This window comes from Meriones unguiculatus, chromosome 7, assembly GCF_030254825.1.
Source record: "Meriones unguiculatus strain TT.TT164.6M chromosome 7, Bangor_MerUng_6.1, whole genome shotgun sequence".
Taxonomy (NCBI): Eukaryota; Metazoa; Chordata; class Mammalia; order Rodentia; family Muridae; genus Meriones; species Meriones unguiculatus.
Window position 1 is genome coordinate 121,366,252 of NC_083355.1, and position 16,930 is coordinate 121,383,181.

At 44.1% G+C, this 16,930-nt stretch overlaps 1 long non-coding RNA gene across 1 annotated transcript; it reads right to left on the bottom strand.

Annotated features, from left to right (window-relative positions):
- Positions 1-535: 535 nt before the first annotated feature.
- LOC132655319 (uncharacterized) lies at positions 536-6,777 on the bottom strand. Its single transcript, XR_009593175.1, has 4 exons — positions 6,485-6,777; positions 5,046-5,083; positions 2,633-2,723; positions 536-2,407 (listed from the first exon to the last, which is right to left on the bottom strand). It is a non-coding gene; the product is annotated as an uncharacterized LOC132655319 (long non-coding RNA).
- Between the last annotated feature and the right edge of the window lie 10,153 nt (positions 6,778-16,930).

Sequence of the window (16,930 nt, forward strand, 5' to 3'; positions counted from 1 at the left end):
AGGAAATGATTATGTCTTGAATTTCTAACATTTTATGTGGTAAATTGAAAGCTTTAGTTTAACAAAGAAACAGTTGTTGTTTTTGTTTTATAATAAAACCTGAAATGAAATTAGTTACACACTTATTTATATATATACATATACATGGCTGGCAGTGGTAGTGCAGGCCTCTAATCCCGGCACCTAGAAAGCAGAGGCAGGTAGGTCTCTGTGAGTTAGGGCTGTGTAGTGAGACCCCAGTCTAAAACACACACACACAGAAACACACTCGCGTGCCTGTGCATGCACACATGACACATCCCACATGCCACATACCACAACATCCACCCCACAAGCACATCCCACACACCTCACACATACGCCACCTCCCACACACACAGTCAGAGGGACGAAAACAGAGGAATGGCAATTGCTCAAGACAAAATTGTTTTTTAAAACCTTCAATTGAAGACTCAAAAAGTTAGAGAAAATTACAATTCATTCTGAACTATTGTTTCCTCAACCATGTTTTATTTAGTATCACGGCCAAACCATCAGCTTTTGGAACATACAGTTTTCTATGACAGAGACAATTATTCTAAATTGAATCCCGTAATTACATATTATCACAAAATAAATTATAAAAAATGAGACTTTAAGGAAAATATGGTAAGATACAACATCATTTACAAATTCTTTAAACCAGAAAGCCTGTTTCCTGCCCCTCTGTTCCTACTATGGTAGTAACAGCAACAAATAGCTCTTAAAGAAATGAAAGCCAAGCTCACAGGAGCTTGTGAGCCCTGATTTTGACACTTAAGAAACACATATATTTTACAAAGGACACCATTAATCACATACTTCTGGCATTTATCTGGTGGGATAAAAAATATTACTTCTTTTAAAATAAAGAGTTAATGAATTATGTTCTTTTAATCAAGGAGAATAGATACATCTTAGGTTATAATTCTAAATTTTATTATAAAATGTATTGGTAGTACAGAGAGAAAAATTTGCCTCAGATGTGGAAGCTATTTTTAATGTATAATAGTGATATTTTATATTCAAATATTCTCCTTCCAACTAATAATTTTTCCCCAGGAACAGCCAGACGCACAGAGTCTGTTAACTGTGTCATTAGTTCACAATCACAGCACTACCCACTCCTAGATAGCTTGGCCACCTGCGATGTCATCATTGGCCTGGATAAAAGGGCCCCCGCCTCTTACTTCACTTTCTCCTCTCTTGTTCTCTCTGCCTAGCGTTCTTTCCTGGGGGCCGGTACCATGTCTCTCTCTCCTCCCTCTCTCTCTCCACCTCCATCCAATAAATATCTTTCCTGTAATTGTGTGCATGGCATCATTTTTATGTAAATCCTAACCCTGGTGCCGAATCTAGTTCCTGTGAAGTGAGAAGACAGATTCACCCACCCCTCTCCCGGGAAAGCCGCAGCATTCAGAGTTTTATTCCGAGAGTGCTTTTACTTCTTCACATCTGAACTGGTTCTGCGGCTCATGCTCAGTCACAGACAATGAGGAGGCAACCAGCGGTCTAACAGGCACTCCTACCTACCTGCTCTATTTGTGTGTGTGTGTGTGTGTGTGTGTAGCGTTAGCTGCACATACTGAGTTGAATGATGTGCCTTATGAACATAAAATTGCCTAGAAAGCACAAGGACCTTGGCAAATATTCACAGAGCAGCACACAATGCTTTAATGCAGCTAAATGATTTAATGACAAGGAGGAAATTACTATACAGTATAATGCTGGGCCTGGGCTATAACAGCGCCTGCTGTCTGGACTAAGAAATCCAAAATGGATTCCAGGAGGAAGCACAATGCCAGGCTACGGCGTGCTTGCTTGGTCCGCCTATACTGTTATTACTGTTCAACAGTCCTGAAATCTGAATGACAGTGGCCTGAGCCCTTTCAAACAACAGAAAGAAGGTCAATTTTTGTAATGAGGAAATGGAAGTGGTGGTGCCGGAGATCACTGACCCTTACAGTTTCTTGTACGATGAAGGAGCAGCAAAGTGCGCCAGCAAATTATGGTGTAGGACAGCAGTGACACCACCGTCACAGAGCAGAACCAAGCAGCAAGGGCAAATGCACGAAAATGTGCATAAATAAAATGCATGCTATCAGTCCTGGCTTTATTCCTCCTCTCCAACGGTGAAGAATTGGGCCCAACAGTTCTGTACAGAAAGGAAAAAACAGACGATTCTCTCATCCAGGAACAGCATTTGAAAGGCTTCATGTGCGCTGGCTTCAGCCTCGCATGTGCTAGAATGCTCAGGCACGTGTGGGCCAGGTGTGGGCCAGCCAGAACGACATTGTTCAAAGGGTGAGAGCAGGACTCCGGAAGTCCGCCTTCCTGCCGTGCTCGCCTGGCTGCCCTCCATGTCCTGCAGACGCTGCAGTACTTCGGGCTTAGACAAAGAGGTGGGGTACAGCACACAATCAGGGTTGTTCACTAACCTATACACAATTATTTTGTGAGTAACTGAGTGTGTGTATGTGAGTGAGTGTGTGTGTGTGTGTGTGTCTGGCCTCCATACACAAACGGAGGCCAGAGGTCAACGTTAGTTATCTCCCTCTGTATTTCCACCCTGTTATGTTTTGAGACAGTGTCTCTTCCTAGTCATGGAACTCACCTATTCAGCGGGTGCGTTGGCCAGCCAGCCCCAGGAAGCCTCCTTTCTCTGTCTCCCCAGTGCTGAAATTAGAGGTGCTCTTGTGTGGGTCCTGGGGAACAAATGTGTGTCGTCACACTGGCATTGGCAAGCGATTTACTGACAGAGCTGTCTTCCAACCCTCTTTTAGTGTGTTAGGATCGACCTGTCCTGTAAGCCTCCCAGGCAGGCAGCAGGCCTGCTCTTGACTCTGCTTCTGCCTGGCGCCTTGCTGGCTCAAACCCTACTTTACGGTGTTTTGCAGGGGAAGACTAGCTTGTTGTCTGGGTTAATTGAATATATGTCTTCAGTATTTATCATCTCTCTCGTGTCCTTTTTTATTATGCTCCTATAGCACCCCCCGTGTGCTTCTGAGGTAGGGAGAGCCCAGGCTCACTAACACCACTAATGACATTTATTTCACTGGATAATCACCTAATGCTTGAGTATCTTGATAGCTCAAGGGACCCCCAAATAGGTTTGTGATAGTTTCCTAGACTTTCTTCTTGGCAACAAAACAGATCTGTAATTCTAACGAGGTTAGGCTGAGCTTCAGAACAATGTTTACGTGTCAACAGCTTCGCTTTTTAATTTTGTTTTCATCAATTCAATAATTGTGATCATTTTAAGGGGGCAGAATGGGAAAATTTGCAAACAGGATATAGAAGAAGGTATAGAATGAGCAAGACTTGGAATGGACTCAAAGATCAAATGTTCATAATCTTCTTTATGGCATAGCTGTGCTCACTTCTTGGTGATTCTCAGAGGTGTCTGGAAGGCTGAAGAAATGGTCACAGAAGCCACGAGTCACACCAGTGCCAACTCTAATTCCTTCCTCATAACAATGGAGAAAACACTCTTAGCCGAGAGGCATGACTGCAGAAGGACAAGGTTTACCAGCTTTCCCAGCGCACAAAACTGTCGTACCATTTATACATGTATAAGAGAAACACGCACACCATGAGCTGAGCTCCCAAGCAGCGAGGCTGGTCATAGACAAAACCAGACTTTTTAGGCTATGAAGGGATGAATATGTAAGGCAATTTTTCAAACATAGTTAACAAAGACTCGGAAAGTGCTGTCTTGGCCACACACTGTTATTACCTTAAGTGCCGATGGGACAGAAATAAGCTAACAAAGAGAAGCCGCAAAGGTCAGAGGCAGAAACCAGCAAATTAAGAAGCCATCTTGACCTTTATTCTGCCTGTGCTTAACCAAAATGAGAAGGTTGTTTTGGGATTTCTTTTTCGGTGTTGTTGCTGTTTTTAAATACAAAGAAGATGAGCTGAACTTTTTCCCCCATGACAAGGTTTCTGGCTACCTTGAAATTCACATGTAGACGAGGCTGGCCTTCAATTTAGAGAACTGCCTGCCTCTGCCTCCCGAATGCTGGGATTAAGGAGAGCATCACCACACCTGGCTTTCAGCTCAAAAGTCTCAAAAGTGTTTGCTTTGAAGTCACCCATAAAAGAAACCAGGGCAGAGAGCTCATAACTCTGAAAAACTATATACCACGTCATATAGTTCACAGTGACACCTTAAATTAATCATAAGTGAAAATAGCTGTAAAGAATGTAATATTGACATTTCAAAATATAACTTTATATCACCCTTTTTTCTGAAAGTCAATGGAACATAAATGCCACAGAGATTTTACACACAGCCATTCATTAAACAGTTGTAAGACCCAGATTTTCTCCTGCTCGACAAGGGGTTTCCACTCCTCTTTTCCCAGGCCATTTTTATCCTAGTGTAAACAGTTGATGTTTTAGCATTGATTATAATACTTCTCTGTTACACAACAAAAAAGAACATAGTTAAAAATGTGAACTTGACATTTTCTGCGATCACAGTGCCTGAGTGCCAAAGGACACTGTACCAAACAGTTTTTCCTGAAATTGTTAGTAGGTTACAGGAGTGAGGAGGCAGGTAAGCCCACCTCCACACCAACAATCTCAATTTGACCCCTCGACACAGAGGCATGTCATGTGGAATCTCCCCAACACACAAATATAGAAAAAAAATATAATTAAAATATGTTAGAATTAGCAGGCCAACATTTAATAAAATCATATCAGAATTCAAAATACTTGATTAACATTATTATGTGTAAAATGCATATTCTGATGAAATTGATTAATAATTACACAGTCTTAATTACACCAGAATTATTTCCCATGCTGATAGAGAAACTGCCCTTCTGTGTGGTATCCTAGCCATTACAAAACCTGGAATATCGTGATGTCTCTAACTTTCAGGGACAATCCCAACAGTGTATATCTGAGAACCTTACTCTTCAGGCCCCCGGCACGCATTAGCCTTCATAGTCCTCCTAGACTTCACTGTTGCTGGAGAAACTTCCTACTCCAAAAGTTTTGTTTTAGAAGGGACTCACCAGATAAACAGGAAGTGCTTCTTAATGTCATCACGTTGCTGTCAAAGAAGGAAGCAAAAATAAAGTTTTTAACTAAATTATTGATGTAGATGGGCATGTAATTAAGTTGCTTAATGGAACACACATGCAATACACATATCTCATACACACAACTCTCTCTGTATGTGCGCGTGCACAGACACACATTACTGAAAAGCCAAGAAGTCCTCCCACATAAAGACAGTTCAGCTAACACCCCTGTGAACCTAAAGCCGAGTTTGTTTCCTGTTTCTAAGGCCTGTGAGCAGAACCTGCGTGGGGACATGACACCTGGAGCGCTTGCATCTTTCTGAGAAGTGGGATGGTGTTTTAGAGGGAGTCTGCCTGTCTCTCGTGTTTCTGCCCACTACCTGCGCTCATCCCCGATACTGCCCTGCCGCAGGCGACTCCCACCTCCCTGCTGGTCTCCCCAGCTCCTCTCACGGGGAAACACTCTCTGCAGCACACGCTTAATAAACAACACAAAGATGGAAAGACATTGGTAGCTCATTAGCTTTTCTTTAGCCAAAGACTATCACTTTTCCCCCCCTATTTGGCAAGGATATTCCTGCTTCTCTTCTAAAGAAATGTGCCAAGTACTTAAGGGCTTTTTGAAAAATAAACAAAATCTTGTTTCAAAATAAAAAAATTAACACTTCTTTGTAAAGGCAAAACTTGGATTCTGAATGTCCTCTTTGTTAAAAGCCCAAATATAGCAACCCAGCAGTAATTGCTATTTTATAATCTCCTGAATATCGAACTATTTATTATGCAAATTAACGTCCTTTGGAGTATGCACCCGAGTTCTCTTGTTTACATATTTTATGTCTGCAGCTTTGCCAGTCAGTGTGAAGAGGCCTCTTGATATTGATGAATCCCAGGCCGAAGCAGAGTCCACTAGGCTCACAACAGCTACCCTTGATGTTCTTTGTTTTTAAGCAGAAGAAAGATGTATGGTAGAGTTGCAAATTTCGAGGTGGGGAAAAAGTTTATAACAGTTAGTAGAACGTGCTCCCATAAACATTCTGTGACTCTGGAATCTGGAGCAGAATGTGGCAGTCTAACAGACCGAGGGGTGGGGAGGGGCAAACAGAGCTCCCCACAAAACATCAAGTCTCAAGGGAAGGCTCGTCACAGAGGCTGGTTGGCAAAGGGTTACATAAGGCTTTTCTGAGTTGATAATTTTGTACTGGCCAGGTCAGCTGGACCATGGATAAAATGTCCATGTGCCTCTCCACCCCAGGTGTTGGGAGTGACTTTTGGTGACACTCTCATATATAGCTGTATAAAAGGAGAAGACAGACAATAAGAAACAGACCAAGAACCAGAGGTCCCAAATTGTTGTGGATGTTTTGGTTCATGATATGTAAACATATTTTTGTTAAAATTCCAGGGGGGCGGGGGCTTTAGTTCATCCATACCTGTTAGGTGTCTCGTGCGGAGCGTGGTATTTGCCGAGTGGTGTTAGTTGAATTCTGAGGACTTTGAGGGGTAGAAACATGACAGCCCGGAGGAAGAAAAGGCGGGCGGCTGCTTGGAGGAGGACTGCATGCTGCTGGCTGGCCCTGCTGCTACATTGCTGCTTGCTGATTTGCTGGTTATCAGGACTTCTGGATTTCTGGACAACTGATGTTGGTGTTGCCCCCAAAAGAATCCTACAACCCTACCCAGTGGGAAGTAGCAGAGAGAACTCCCCCGACCCCTTCCCCGCTAACCTTTCCCTCCTACCTGGTGTTGGGGTTGGCAGGGAGGTAGAAGAGTTCAATAACCCTTATAAAAACATGTTTGTTAAAAAAAAAAAAATCAAGGTCAACACCAAATAGTTCTGGTATTTCCAGCCTCTGACCAGGACACAGCCAAGGACATGGCTGGTTTCCAGCCAAGAACAAATCCTTAAAATGCCTGCTAGTTTCTGTCTCCTCTTCTCATCAGCTGCACTGGTTTAAAGCATAACTCTGCCTTACCTATGTATTAGAAAATAGAACCAACAATACAGCAAAGTCTTTATTCACAGTTCAGGAAACTATAGCTGTAAGATATTAAGCAGCTAAGCCAGCCCACTGGTGAGGCACGTGGGCAGCGCTTCTGCTCTGTTTCATTGAGAAGAAGCTTGTGCACATTCAGAATGCTGCGCAGCCCACCCTCCCTAACTCTCAGGGCCCCGTCAGGCCGGGCCTCAAATCCAGGGAAGCCTTTGGAAAAAGAGCCGCCTCTGGCCTCCCACATTCACGCAGTGTGGGCACGATGGGTGCCCTGTGCCACCCAAACTGCAGGGTCTGATCGACAGCCGGCAACTGGGAAATCTAAGGTTTGTAAGATGATCGGAAACTCACATGTGCTCCAGGTGTGTGCGCACCCCTCAAGTGCCTCCTGCAGCTTTATTTTTCATACTGCTCTTAAATCAGAAGAACAGACACACATCAACATGCCTCCCGACAGCTGTAACATGCGGGAAGACGAGGAGCAGCTGTCACCCTACATGCGGTTCTTTCCTCTCCTTGTTTACTACTGTGGACCTCTGAGCGCCTCTGTCTTTTTCAGTGTGTCTGTGTTACTCTCTTTGCTAGGGCACATGTCAGTAATTCACTAACGAATAAGCTCGCAGTGCCACGTTCTGGGAAAATTAAGGATATTTTGTGATGGTATGATGTCATCTGTGCACTCAGTTGTGTTATAAAAGTTTCTTGTTTCAAGCATGGGAAAAATTATTCTGACATCGAGATCTTAAACTAACTTCTGAAGTCCAGCATTCCAAGTTCAGTATTCTTGAGTCTAACAGGCCAAGACATGGGGTGCTGGAGAGAAGAGGGAAGACTCAGAGAGCTTGGTGTTTGCTCAGTAAGCACAACCTCCATTTACGGTAAGGAACCAGGAATAGCCTGCCTTCACCACATGGGACTGGGGACTCACTGTGTTTTCCAGTTCTTTATCATCTCATTGTCTTAGTGTTCTGTGGCTGTGGAGAGACAACATTTAATTGGGGCTAGCTTACAGTTTGAGGTTTAGTCCATTATCCTCATGGGAGGGAGTGTGTCAGCACGCAGGCAGACATGGTAGCTAAGTGTTCTACATCTTGTTCTGCAGGCAGCAGGAGAAGAAAGAGCCACTGGGCCTGGCATGACACACTTCCTCCACCAAGGCCACACCTCCGGTCCCTCCCAAGTAGTTCCACTTCCTATGATCATGTGAGGCTGTGGGGGCCATTCTTATTTAGACCACCACATCATGCTATCCTCACAAACTCTGGGTGGGGAATGCAGTATCGTTTTCATTTCCTCTGATGTAGGAAACAAGACCCAAATCCAACCTTTGGTAAGTAGGGAGTGTAAATGTAGAACCAGGCCAGTTTGCTTCTGCCCACTGTATAGACACAAACTCAAATGGGACTTGCAGGGCCCCACTGAGGCCTTTCTCAACCAGGCTGTGGTAGCTGGTGACTGAGGCCTTGAAAAATGGCCAAAGCAGAACTCTGAGCCTACACTAACTTTTTTATGTAGCGGAAACAGCACCCCTGGCCTAACCTGCTAGAGTACTTGCCTAAGTTGCTCTGCTGTCACCTCTGCTAACAGCTTCCTCTTTAAAAAACTCTTCAGCTACCGGCTGGATAAGTGGTCGAATGCTTGCCCACTCTACACAAAGACTGGCTTCAATTGCCAGGACCACATAAATTACAAGTGTCATAGAGATGGGAGGATCCAAAGTTCAGAGCCATCCTCAGCCACATAGGGGATTTAGGAGCAGCCTGGAATACAAAGACTCCATCTCAAAATAAAATAATAAAATGAAATAGCCTCCTACCGCCAGCATGGGGCAAGTCTAGCTCCGGTTCTATCAGCGGCATAAGTTCCTTTCTGAGACACTGGCCATCTTCTTCCTTACACTCACTATGTGCCAGGGGAATCTCTTGTATCAACTGTCAGGGTCTCACCACATCACTTAACTAGACAGCGCTTATGGAAAACGAGACACACCTAGTTCTATATGTTCTTATTTATTTATTTATTTATTTATTTATGATTATGTATACAATGATCTGCCTGCATGTGTGCTTGCTTGTACACCAGAAGAGGGCACTAGATATCATTGTAGATGGCTGTGAGCCACCATGTGGGTGCTGGGAATTGAACTCAGGACCTCTGGAAGAACAGCCTATGCTCTTAACCTCTGAGCCATCTCTCTAGCTCCTATATTTTCTTTCTTAAAGGAGAAAACCAAGTTGGAGAGAATTCAGGGAATGGCCAAAGCCATCCTGGAATATCGGATGACTTGCAGAAAGCAGATCAGGTAGGGAAACCTTGTTTAATTTGACCTGCTTAGAGAAGCAGAGGACTCAACATCACCTGAAGCCTGTACTCAAACTCCATAAATCAACAAGTAACTCAAGTCAGTCTTTCACTGTCTGTTATGTGTGAGCTACTCAGTCAGGTGTGAAAGATACCAAAATCTATTTGAAGATCTCCAATCATGACTCAGACTCAGAACACTCCTCAGGATCTAATATGACTTATCACCATGGTCCATGGAATCCAGGATGGGCCAAGCCTGCATCCTCACTGGGTTTGCCTCTCTCTGGCCTGTGACAGCAGTAAGAATAGACAGGCTTTGACACTGCTTGCAATCTGTCACTCAATCATCCAGGATGGCAGGGGCACTGAAACAGGCATGTGGATGCCTAGCACCAGGCAGCTACCCGCTAAAAGAATGACTGCACTACAGTCGGTCCTGTTACCAGTAGCACCCAGGTCAGATTGTAGGGGCCTATCAGAAACAGTTAGTGTCTTGGGGTTCATCTGGAGTTAAGAGGGAAATACCCAAGTTTGAATGAAGACAGTAGCTTCTTCCAGAAACAAAGACAAGCAGCAAGAGATGTTTTTCACTCCATGTTCTGAACTTCTTCACTCTTTGGTGGTGGGTTGCTTTAATAGGGATTGCTTTTTCTAGGCTGGGGGAAAAATTCCTGAGCTCAGTCCAGCTGTCACCAATGTTTGTTTCCATGTCTAAAGAGGGTTGTGCAGATATTTGAGAGGTCTGGGGAAGAGCACGCAGAATCAAGGGTTAATTTTAATGTGTGGCCTTGACTAGGTTATGGGGACCCAGATATTTGATTAAACATGACTTCAGGGAATGTTTTTGAGCATTTTAAAGGATGTGTTAACATTGCTGTGACAGACTAAGTAAAGCAGATGCCCCCCCCCCCCAGTGTGGGTGGGCCTCATCCAATCAGTCAAAGCCTGAAGAGCAGGAAAGGCTGGGCCTTATGGTGACAATGCTGGTCTCCTCTTGTCTGTCAAAATCACACTTAACTGGCACAGTTGTCCCTCCAGGGATGGCTCAGTCCATGTGAGTTAAGCTATCTCTCTCTCTTTCTCTCTCTGATTCTTACTGATTCATTCCCCAGAAAACCAAATTGAAGAGAATTCCAGGAATGACCAAAGCCATGCCAGGACTAGAATGAATCATCCTGATCATACCAGGTGATTTCCAGAGAAGGGGTGAGGCAGAATCTGTTTCTCAGGAGAACCCAGACAACACAGTCATTTTTGAAAATCGCACAGGCCACGAAGCTAGCAGTAGTGAATTTTCTAGTGGAAGAGAAATAGGGTTATGTCCGGGGAAGTGTGCGGCAACTGAGAAGCATGTGAACAGAGTGTAATGGGAGTTTTGGTTTCTTCCTAGACTCAGTTCTGTTATGTAAATATGTTTTTGTTTTAGTCCCAAGTGTGGGATTTCAGTTGGACTATAGTTTGTCCACAGCTGATAACTGTCTGGTGCAGGGCATGGCTTTATGGCCTTCCCCGTGCAGCATGGAGAGGGGTGTGGTCCAGGGCTCTGAGGATATAAACTGAGAGTGAGAAAGAGAAGCAGTGACATGGCAGGTGGTGTGGCGTGTGGTAGTTTGGAGAGACCTGAGAGAAACATTTCCAGGCACAGCGTCTTGAAGGAAACTGCTGGCTATGTACAGAGCCCTAAAAGAACCCTTTGACCCTAAACAGCCAGGAGAAATAAAGGGGCGCTCTCTCCGCACTAACCTTCTCTCTCCACCGGGGGTTGGGAGGTTCAAAGGAGGTTGAGGCCAAAACACCCAAATAAAGCAGAGTTTTAAAAATGAGCGCTCCAGCAGAGGGGATGGTTTAAATGTCTCCTGTTGCCTGGGAGAAACTGCGACACTTGCTAAGCCCTGTGTCTAGCTAACAAGAGTATATTGACAGATACAGGACGCAGTTCTGAAGAAGCTGAATAAGGTAAAAAGCTTTTTTCCTCTGAAGATGGAAAGATAATATTGCCTGATGGCAGGATTTGAGCTGGATCATTCTTTGAGTTTTTATCTGATAACTAAGATGGGTTTATCTGGGCATTTAGAAATCCAGAGGATCCAGAAAGACTGTGAGATTTACTACGAAAGTAGAGAGTATAGAAATTGAAATTCCCAAACTGGCAATTGATTTTTACCAGTAACAGTTATTCTGTATTTACTGTATATATCACTCAAGCAATGGGAAAGCATGGCTCAAAGGGTTCATTTCTTTGAATCTAAGATCTAGAAAAAAAAAAAAAAGCCTTACCGTATAGGCTGTCATTTTTCAAACTCACCAGCATGATGGGTTATACAGAAACATGCTGGTCACCAAGCCTGATGGCCTGAGAGCAGTTCTGAAACCCACATGGAGAAGGAGAGAAGCAACTCCCTTAAGCTGTCCTCTGATCTGTGCAGCATCCCCCATGGTTGCCTGTAACTTGCACAGAGTGACAAACTGGGCATAAGGAACTTGGCACAGCCATTTTCCAAGTTCTGCTTATTGGACACAAGGGCTGTATTTTCATTTTTTCTGAGCGACTAGCTGTTCTGACCACCGTTGTCCATTATTGCACTCGTGCACTCCATCGTCAATGAATGCATGAATATGTATGTGTATTGTAACATGTATAGCATTTTAGCAGGCAATTCTCTTAAAGGCTGCAGCGCTCTGTGAGCAGACATCATTGGACTCCCAGGACCCTTTTCTATGCCAACTATTAACCTGATTAATTTGACTTACAATATCACAGGCAAGCCCTTGTAGGGAAACAAAAATAGACAGCGTGTTACTAGGACGGTAAGTTAGAAACTCCAGACGACCCAGCAACCCATCTGTCAGAGCTGAGACACCAGCTGATGGGGAGATCGGGGAGGCGGCATGATGAGCTGGGGCTGATACAGTGGGTCCTTCTAGAAAGTTCTCTATCTATCTGAATGGACAATCACAGACTTTACATTGCCAGCACACACACACACACAGACACACACATGCACGCACTGTTTCTGCTACCCAACATTTTAAAGTCACTTTGTTTCACATGGGGTTGCCCTTACAGGGCTACATCACAGAAGTTCAAATGAATGCACTTGGGGTTAAGAGCCATCTCATCAATTCCCCCTTTTCACTCAAAGTCAGAGCCAGTTAAGAGGTAGATAAGGAAATCTAGCAGACGGTGCCAGCCTCTTCACTGATTGCCTCTACAGGACAATCCTCAGCTGCATGAGCACACCTGGGTTCCCATGTTACATTCCAGCATTTGACCAAACTTGCTCAGAACAGCTGAAGACCACCCACAGGAAGGACTGCTTTAACGGGGCTCAGCAAGTGTAATGGTTGACATGGTCAACGCAACAGGACCTAGAATCACTTAGGAGGCAAACCTCTGGGCATGCCTAAGCTAGCCTCTTGGGGTATTTGAGAGGAATTATCCAGGTTGGGTTCCCTGAGCTGGGAAGACTCCCGTACCTGTGCACACCACCATTCCGTGGCTGGTTATACGTGCTAAGGTAATGGAGAGAGCAAGCTGAGGGCAGGCAACCATCACTGCTCCCCGGCCAGGGCACTGTGAGCAGCCGCCACACACTCCTGTCACCAGAATGGACAGTGCTTTTGAACCACGAGCCCAAATAACCCTTCCTTAAACTGCTTCATCGGGCACTTTGTCTCAGGGATAGGACAAGGAACTAAAGCAGCAAGTCTGGAGCCACACGGACAGGCCCACTAGTCCACTGTGTCCTGATGGCCAAGTTTCCTTCCTCTAGGAAGTGGAATTGAAGGATCAGAGGAAGAGCAGGAGTGCAGCTCTGAACAGTACCTCTCAGAGGGTGGTGTAAAGACCAGCTGCACCTGGTGAGCGCACATGTGAGCGCACACATGTGCACACAGGGCATGTGCTTGCCTCATCACATGGATGTAGGTCGAAGGACAACTTTTGGAGTCACTTCTCTCCCTCCACTGTGCTGAGACAGAGTTCCTTATTTCTGCCATGTTGCAGTTATCTGGCCTTGCAGCATCCGCGTGATTCCCTGTCTCTGACTCTCATCTCACCGGCATTATGGATGTCTGCCGCCATATCCAGCTTCTTGCATGGGTTCTAAAGATCGACCTTGGGTTGTCAGGCCTGGAAACCTGTTTACCTGTTCACTCTTGGAGGGCTTTTGAAATGTCAAGTTACCTGGGCCTTCCTGAGACAAACCAAGCCATCACCTCTGCGGTGGGGCTGATTATCAATAGATTCGATATCTATGATGGTGCTTCAATATAAAGGCTTCCTGGACATAGTGGATATTTGAAATTCACTCATTAGGTAAATCCCCCAACGACCTCCATCCAGAAACACCCCCGGGGATCTCTGTCCTGATGTTACCAGGGAACATCTGTCCTCCAGAGGGCATCTGATCTGCACAGCGGAAACAACATGCTGCTGGCATCTTGTGGGAGGAAAACGCAACAATGCACACTACTGATGCCAGCCACCAAGAGTCAGTTGGAAATGGCGGCAGTGTTGAGGCTTCACCGCCCTGGGTGCAGCATGTGATTTTGAACCTACTACATACTCTGTTCACAGGTGTGAGTGCGACAGAGCTGCGTTTTGAAGAGCGTGTGAATGAGTGACTTCCCTGGTTAGGGTAAGCAGGAGGCATTGTAAGTTCCTTGAGTCACCAGCTTCTAGTCCATCTCCTTACGCACCGGCTCTTCCCTCACCGGGCCGCCGTGACGAACACATTAACACGCTCTGGTTGTGGCGACGCTTTCACAACCGAGTGCCACCTGCAGCTTCTTGGCATTCCTTCCCAAGGATTTTAGCACATGCTAACATCGAAGCCTGTCGTTTTATAACCCCGTAGACCACACCTCTTGCCACGGCGTTGGAATTGCAATGTGCTCCCAGTGAGTATACACAGCTCATTTCCACGAGCGAGGTTCCCAGACAACCTTTCTTCTCTTGTTCACGTAACTCTTCAAAACAGCATGGATGATGTCTTGTTCTGTTTTCTTTTGGGTTGTCAGGGAAGATACAGACTGCTAGTTAAAGGTAGGTATCAGTTAAGCCAAAACTAAGGCCAAAACATGCCCTGGCTGCCTCTGCACATAAACTTTGAGTTTAAAGATTACTTGTAATCATGTGATATACAAATCCAATGGAGCCTTTTGCAGTTTTGGCCTTTTGGGTTGTTTGGTTGGCTGGTTGGTTTTGCCTTTTGTTTTTCTAAATCTGGCAAGCCTAAGTACATTGTTCCATGAACACTTCATAACATTTATTTAATATTTATTTTTCTCTTTGAAGAAGTTACCTTTTCTTAATAAATTACTAAATAGCTTTTGTTCTTTAGAATAAAGGCTATGATGTTGATGGTTCATATCAGAACAACCATACTGTTTGTTAGGTTATCAGTGTCTTGGAATTTGTTAGAAAATTGGTACTTCTCTGAGCTTCCTAAACCCTCACTTTCTCGGGGTTGGCAGCTGAAGAGTTAACCCTTGGCACTTGCGCGGATATCCTTTTTATTAATTATAATTTATTCACTCTGTATATTGAGTGGATATCCTACAGATCTGATTATGCATTTCCTTGACCTCTCTTTCGGTTGGACATGGTGTAGGGAGCTGTTTCTCATATCAGCCTTAAGTATTCCTTTCATTCTAAACCATGCAAACGATTCTCCAAAGAGAACACTCCAATCTAGCTAAAATTGTGTCATATGTATAATATGTGTGTGAATAAAAACATGATGTCTCATACATGCTCAGCTCCCTTTCTGAGTGCCCCTCTGTCTTTTTCCTTCTACAGAAAACACTGATGGTGCCTCCTTTTTCCAGGTTGCTTTTGCTACCATAACAATTCTCTGGCCTTCCCGAGGGATTAGGCATGGTGCGATTTGCTTGTCAAGGAGGGCCCATTTATCTTCTCCCTGACAAATTTCTACACATGCCCTGCTCTAGCACGAACACTTCTGCAGATTAATCCCTCACCCTTCTCAAATGAAAGAATTATTCCCAAACAATCTGTTTCAATACAGAGTCCTGGTGTGAAGTTAATTTCCACAAACCTTGTGAGTGTGCTACCAGAACGCCAGCTCAGTTATTCATTGAGAACAGAAGCCCTTTGGCTTGTAGTTTTTCATCCTTATTGTTTGAATGTAAACAGCAAAGAAAGACAGGGCAAAGCACGCTTTTTAAAGTCGGTGATTTCTGCTAGCTTTTGAAATGGCCTCTATGCACAACAATCTGTGGTCATTAACCATTAATAAATATTTATCCAGCATCGACTACAAATCACTACATGTATATTACATACTGTGAATGGTGATAATTCACACATGTATACAAACAAACATTGTGTGGTTTCTTTAAAAAAAAAAACAGCCTTTGTAAAATCAACATGTTTAGATTTGTATGGCTAGCAGGGCTTTACAAAATCTTCCCATTAGTATCTGATTATTAGAATAGCCAAAAAAACGTATCAAATAGGACAAGTATAGATTAATATACCCTGGGAAAATTTCTAGCTACTACAAATATGTAATAGGGGAAGCAAATACGAACAATAAAAAAGGAAGTGAGCTGGCGATGGCCACAAGCTGAATATGAATCAGCCACTCGGTGCTATTGTGATAAAGTCAATATGATACCGATCAATGGAGGGAGGAAAGGCTGTGGTGTGATTCTTCTTCTGGCCTCCCTATTACTCAGAGAGAGAAAGTATCCTCACTCAGATACACAGTTTTTAAAAAAAGTATAACTAGGTTGTGGCTCAGTGGTGCAGCACTTATGGAGCATGCAGGAGATCGTGGGTTCGATCCCCTACACTGCAGACAAGAAAGTTGGATGAGTTAAGAGTAACAGCTTTTAACAATCAGACCTCTGATGGCTTGCACACTGTTATTAACTATTGAGAGATTTTTTTTTAGGGAAATTCTGGGCAATGACTCTATGATCTAAATTAAATGGGAATTTTCTTCAGTCTAAATTAAGCTGCACAGGAACTTCAACTATGAAAAAACCCTTTATTGTTTCAACAGAATAACAAAGAAATCAAGTAGAAACTGCAGTAAAATAAAATTTGTTCAGGGCCATGGTGGGCACACCTTTAACCTTAGCACATGGGAAGCATGAGGATCTCTGTGAATTCCCGGCTGGCTGGGACTACATAGTGGCTATCCTGTTATCATATGGCAGACTTTTCCTGAGGAGACACACACACACACCTCTTCACCCCACAAAGGGAGCCCACAACAGAACAAAGTAATTGCACCAATGTACAGCTTCATGCGCTGATGACTATTGGGGTTCCTTGAAGGAATGTGGGTGAGGAGTTATTTACAGGAGCAGAAATGACTCTAACAGTGTGTTACCAAAGCCCACCCTAACATGAGTGACAGCACACAGATCTGGGAACCTGCAGCATCCTGCACAGTCTACAGGCAGCTTCCAGTGGGAAATTGGCCATGGCAATAATCTTACAGTAATTGTATCCATGCTAAATAAATTTTGACTATGTCCTTAGTTGTCTTATGAACTTGCTGTTGGTCAAGGAGATAGAAAAACCAGACTTTCTAGTTAACTATA